This window comes from Drosophila ficusphila, unplaced genomic scaffold, assembly GCF_018152265.1.
Source record: "Drosophila ficusphila isolate 14025-0441.05 unplaced genomic scaffold, ASM1815226v1 contig_607, whole genome shotgun sequence".
Taxonomy (NCBI): Eukaryota; Metazoa; Arthropoda; class Insecta; order Diptera; family Drosophilidae; genus Drosophila; species Drosophila ficusphila.
In genome coordinates this window covers 1,414,926-1,421,521 of record NW_025064537.1, presented here as the reverse complement: position 1 = coordinate 1,421,521, position 6,596 = coordinate 1,414,926, and positions in this window count along the sequence as shown.

Here is a 6,596-nt window from a genome sequence, read left to right as displayed (position 1 = left end):
TTACGACATTATAATGGCTCATATCGGCATCAACATAACGTTTTCAATAATTTCTACTAGTTCCTATGTTTAATAGTGAAAAGATTTGAAGTTAAATGAAGATTAATAAGTTAGTTTACTAGTGTTGTACCTTGCGCACTGACATTATAAATAACAGATTTTGTGATCATTACCCTAGTCTGTAAAGTGCTCCCAATAATATATTTTAAACAAAAACCACATGTAATGATTATTTGGCATTTATTCATAAACTTATGTTTGAGCAATAATTACATTGATAACGATAAATAAAAGTTGTCGATTAATTTGGAGGGATAGAAATTTGGGTTAGTTGTAAAAATATTGTAATGTAAATATTTTGTTGGTTAGAATATGTTCCAGTATAAATGAGCACTAAAACTAAAGCAATAAATATCTTAACTAGGTTACAGGATAATTAAAGAAGATTTTTCTTTTTTTATACCAATAAGGTAGGATAACAAATAACATATAATATTAAAATAGTAAAGTTCTCAATTGAACTTTATTATTTTCCCCGGTGTTTTGTCGGTGACATTTTCACTGGTCGACACTTCCGCTGAACGATCAGGCGTAATTCGTTTGGCCATTACCAAACCGTTTAGAGCAATCTTCTTAGCAGCCTCCGTACGCACTCCTTATCATTATGCGCCATTCCAAGCGGAACTATGTAGCTTCCTTTGGGCGCATCGGAAGTCCCAGCACGAGGCCTTAATCGATCCCTATTATCGTTATGTTCCAAGGTTCCAGCAGAGATATGTGGTTACATTGTAATAAGTTCAAACTTCCGTTTGCCTCTGCTTAGATAAATTAGCACAACAATATCAGAGGAATATTGTCTGCTCAATTTTCGCATTCCATGGTTTTACACAGAGGAAATATTCAAAGTCAGTTCTACATATAAATTTATAGAAACATTCTAAGCGATGACATATGTAACTATATATATGAGTTATTTTAAATGTTATTATTCGAGCGATAGAAATAATAATATTGTACTTAGAAAAAGTTCGGATAGGTAGATTAATAGACTTTCTGTTTATTTAAAATATGAAAAATGTCATAAATTGGTTTACAGTCAAACCAAAAACTATTTCAATATTCACAATCTGTACAAGAAATCCATTGTAAGTTGGAAAATAAAAGTAGTAGGACTAATGTTTGATTTACTTCTATGAAGCTTTTGGCTTAAAGCTTTGGCTTGAAGTTTTGGCTTACTTCTTGTAGAAACCAAATCAGTGGCAATATTTGGTGTTTGTTTTATTTTCCACCTGTGTGCACTCGAGGGGAAATTTTCGCTACTGTTAGTTCTGCGACGGGGTGTTCGATGCCTTGATTTCGTTGCAAGTAACGTTGCAAGAACAACGGCGGCAGAACAGAACACGCTGCGAAGTGGAGAAAAACTTCGTTTGTCGTTTTTCATGCTGCTTAACGGAAGCGGCGGCAACCGTTAGGCGCTGGATCGGTGGCTATATGTAGCTATAGCTGCTCCATCTGAATCCGAGCTGTTGCCGGCGATCCCAGCCAAATGCAATTAGTTGCAGCAACAAACTGCAGCTGCTGCAGTTGCATCCTCGCCCCACAGCAACCGCTGCAACCGCTGCAACGGCTGCAACTGCAACTGCTGCTGCAACATTGGCAGCAGCAGCCCGGCGGTCCGCTTTCCATTTGGCTAAGCAGCAGCCTAAATGCAAGCGTTCTGCAAATGATCTCTGGCAAAATATAATAAAGGAAGTTGGCGAAACACATTTATCCGTCTAATGATGTGATTCCACCCAGATGCCACAACAAGAAGAAGAAGAAGAACTGTCTTGAGTGCATCTTAAATTTATATGCGAACGGTTTGGCTTACTTGGAAAATTCTATTTAACTGGCATTAAATTGGAAAAAGTGTTCTTTCATCAATTTCAACTTAGTTTCATTAGCTTATGGTAGATCTAAATATTTTATGATTCCGCACTAAATTTAAAACATGACCTATGATTTATGATTGACTATGATTTAGTTGACTGTTTAGCACCTTACAAAATCAACTAAAGAAGAGCGGGTTCTTTTTTACAAATATACACTTACTTTGTTCTTATTTTAAATTTATAAATATAAATCTCTTTCTATAAAAATTAAACAAAATAAGTATTTATCATTGTGGTTTAAATATAATACTTCCAAATAATTATGGTAACGACTGTAGAATTTCTTCGAAACAATTTTTGGTCTCAAAATACTTATGCAATAAGAAAATGTTTAACATAAGAAATTTGTTTTTGTTTTACAACAAATTACAAATTTTAAGACGAACAAAAAGAAAGTATAGTATAACCAAATTAAAATCTAATCATCCTTACTGGTGATTGTGAAATTGTCGCTATTTATTTGTGTAAAAACATACACACTTATTTTTAGAAATCCACGTTATATAGACAGCTAGCGTGGTAAACGAACACAAGCGGCTATCATTTTGGCCAGACAACGAAAACGGCCCACAAAACTCGAGCTATTCGCAGCTCATGTGTTTCATTTGTATTTGAAATGCTCGGTTTTTGTATTTCTGTATTTTTGTATTTTATTTTTCACATTGTCATCGAACCGTGACGACGCGTTGCTGTTTGTTGCTGTTCTTGTTGTTGTTGCTGGGATGTACCTGTGTACCCTGTACCCCGAATACTATATATATATTCAGAGAGTCGGAGGTATAACCCCCGCAGAAGCAGAAGCTGATGATCTAAGTGTAGAACATGCGATAATGTTTATGGCCGTCGGTTCTGGGCTCGAATTCGGTTCAAAAAAACTCGATTATATAGGGGTGTAGATCGGAACTCGATCCCAACTGTGGATACGAGCGCCTGCATGACATCGATGTTGGATCGGCGGGAACGGTAGCCCCGAATAAAAAGGGATAATTAATTTTACCACCTACCGCTGCTGCCGGTGACATTTTTCTTTTCACCTTGCGATAAGGAAATGACGAGGCGCAAAACGCAGAAAATTTTCATGGGTTCCCCCATGGAAAACTATCGCCAACTCGCCTGCGGAAGTTCTCGTTTCGAATAGAACAAAATTTCCGTTTATGATATTGTCTTTCCCCTTTTATTTTGTTGTCTAAGCATATGGGTTGTCTATACAGACAGACATCGTAGATGATATAGTTTTTCCACGAAAATGAGTCAGCTGAGCCAGCGTCGATTGCTTTCGGCCAATTGTGCAATTTTCTGATTTCGTTATTGTTTTTTGGCTCTCTGGCTTTCGTTGCCGCTTTGTTGCAATCATTGGCAAAGACATTTGGCAAATTGCATTTCGGGAAAGCCATTCAGTATCTGCTAACTTTCACCTTATGGAGCCAAATCAGTCAATCCTGCGGAGCCGAAGCGGAGTACTCCTCTCGCGATCGCTTCTCACTGCAATTAACAGTGTAATGAACTTTCACCGAAATCTACGAAACAGGAAAAATCATTTCCAGAACCTAACGGATGTGCAAAGTGAGGAAACTGGGGAAACTGGGGAATCTGGGGTTCGGGTCAAAAGCAATTGGCCGCCCAGCAAGAACAGCCAACACGAAAAAGGGCCTAAAGCTTAATTTCGGATCAACATGGCACAGAAAAAGAACAGAAGTCGGGTTAAGGTTCCACTGACCAGTCGTGGGGTTAACCTCGGATGGGTGATGACTTTTTAATACCCTGTAGGTTGAGCAATTCTTAAATGGCTTAAAAAAAATTAAGAAAATATTAAAAAACTATTTTATCGAATTTATTTGATGAAAGATTGATGAAAGCATTTCTTTAAATACTTTTTTTGGCTGAGAAACTTTTTTGAAGTTCAGAAAGAAGAATAAGAAAATATTTTAGAACTCCTATACCGCATATAATATTTGAAGAAATATTAAAATGAGTAGAATATTTCTAGACATAGTCTGGTTCAAAACATTATACATATATGTTTTTAGGATATTTAGGCAATATTCCATATATTATTACATAATTTTAAACACATCTGCCATTGAAGATACCCAGGCGAACTATCTTTGGTAACAGTAGCGCAACCCAAAGTAGAACCTTTTTTTTTTCGTAACGTAAAAACAGCCTAGTTGTGGCTCCGAAATACTGGAAATAATAATAATAACCCACATGTACCGGTATGTAAGACCATTTGACTTTAAGTGAAGTCATCAAAACAGGCCGCATCAGCGACAAAACGAACCAAATTCTGTGAAACTTTTGCCACAGCCCCGGACATAAAACCCAAAAAAAAATATATATATTTTACGGAAAGAGGGAGAGATACCGGAGCGTAAAGAGGATTTCTTAATTACTCGAAAAAAGGGGGCGGAGAAGCGGCGGGGAGACAACAACAACAACAACAGCAACAACAACAAGTACAATCGCCGCATTTAGGGTCGTTTCTTGTATTGGCCTCATCATAATTACAGAGCACTTCTTTTGGTTCTGTTTCTGCTTCTACTATACCAACTTCTGCTTCTGCCTCTGCTCATGATCCCAGGTCCAAGTCCGTTCATCAGGGCAATGATATGTGTCGCGCTCTATCGCAGCTCTAGTAGTCGGCAATTATTTTACGACCTAACTGAAACCAGAATAACCAACTCATAACTATCCAGGGCTCTCTTTTAGTTTTACACGGGGAACAATGAATTAAGTTCTTCAAATATTTATGAAGAAATACGAAAATTCATATTTACTTCCTAAATCTTTGAATTATCTAGTATTAACTTCTTTACTATGATATCCCATTAATAATAAAATGGAATTGTTTCTTTAAATTTATCTCTTTTTGAAAGAGGTATGAGGTTTATGCAAAAAGGTTGGGTTAAATCCCCAAACATAAAAATTAAACATTTCTTTTTTTTTCTTAAAATATAGATTTGTTCACCATTATATGTAGTACATGAACTTTATATGCTCAACTATCAACTCTAACCTCAATTTAAGTCATTTCTCCCAGTACACTTTCATATGAAATTCTGGTTACGGACGGCTGCCTTTGACAGATCTACGATAGCGTTATAAAAAAGAGAAGTTTTCGACCATTTCCATTTTCAGTCCGAGGCAAGTGTCGCACGTGTTTTCCTTCAGGGTGTTTGCCGCAAGTACTTCCAAGTCGTTATAGTTTTCCTCATTTTAATGGGGATCCACTGAAGCAACCTCCGGTGGTACAGTTGAGTTCGGCGGAGGATGCAAGCGGAGCCGAATGTTTCATGCAACATATCAAACTCAACGGAGCAGAAAATCAAAAAAGTGCAAAAGGCAGAACACATCAACAGGTTGCCAAAGTCTGCGAGTGCAAAGGAGATAGCACTCAGCGCCAGAAAGAGAAGGATAGAATTAGCGACCCTACAAGTATGATAATAATTTAGACGGTTATCTCCCGATAGAGCCGAATAACATGCAATATGGTACGGATCCGAGTCCGACTGCGATGTAAAATGCAAACAGTTTTCCGCCGCTGCGAATGGAAAAGCGAGGAAAAATTATGTGCTAAACACGCAGTCTGAATGAGTACAGTTAGCACAAAATATAAAGCACATTCCTGACTAATGCTTGCCAACACTGGCCAACAAAATCCTTGGCAAAGCAAATGAGTTTTGAAATGATTAAGTTAGATAATATAATTTAGTTATTAATCAAGGTTTGCTTCTACTTAACCTTTTGCTAAAATGTCAATGTAATATTTTGTTAAGGTCAAACAATTTTACAATAAATCTGATAAAAACTTGTTTGGTTTTATTTAATTTCAAAAGGCGTTTTAAATTAATTTTGAAGTAGTACAGAAGTCACTTTTATTATTCATAAATTCATACCCTTTTACAAAAGGGAGTCTAACATTCATGACTAAAGAATTTCATCAGTAAAATAATATTCCTTTACAACCAAATACCAAATAGTACCCATATTTCCTCTCGGAATTTCCCAGACTGGCCAGGTGTGCTTAGAAGCGGCGACGGCGCCTTAGACATGACTTCAATTAAAGTGCAATAACAACTCTATTATTGGCCAATGGCTGTATCAATAAGCGTCGTCCACTCGCCGAGATGACGTGAGATATGAGGGGCGCTCTAAAACAATAAAAATCTGAAATCAATTTCCACAAAGTCCGACTCGCAGAAGCGGCGGCAGTGATGCGTAAACGTGTTGAGGTTGAGGCCAACGGAGGGACCTGGGCTACTGGTTGAAGTTGAAGTTAAAGCCAAAGTCGGAATGGAAGTCGGAGTGGAAGTCGAAGTCGACGTAGATGTCGATTCATGTTCGATCCCAGCCCGATCACACCTTAAATGGCGACTGGTAACTCGAGAGCCTGTGATTACCTGAGAAAGAAGCGAGAAATATTTATGAACCGATGGCCCCATCCGATCCTCATCAATGGATGAGGCTGCTGGCCAGCTGAATGGACCATCGCGGGTTCGTCTAGGGGGAGTTCCCTCACTCTATCGCCACTCCATCGCCAAAAGGCCACAGAAAATGTACAGATAGTGCACTGTTACAAAAAATATATAGATGAAGCTAGCCCTTGAGTTTTCATACACCATTAAATTATGGTAAAATTTTTGGATCACAAATGCAGGTCAAACA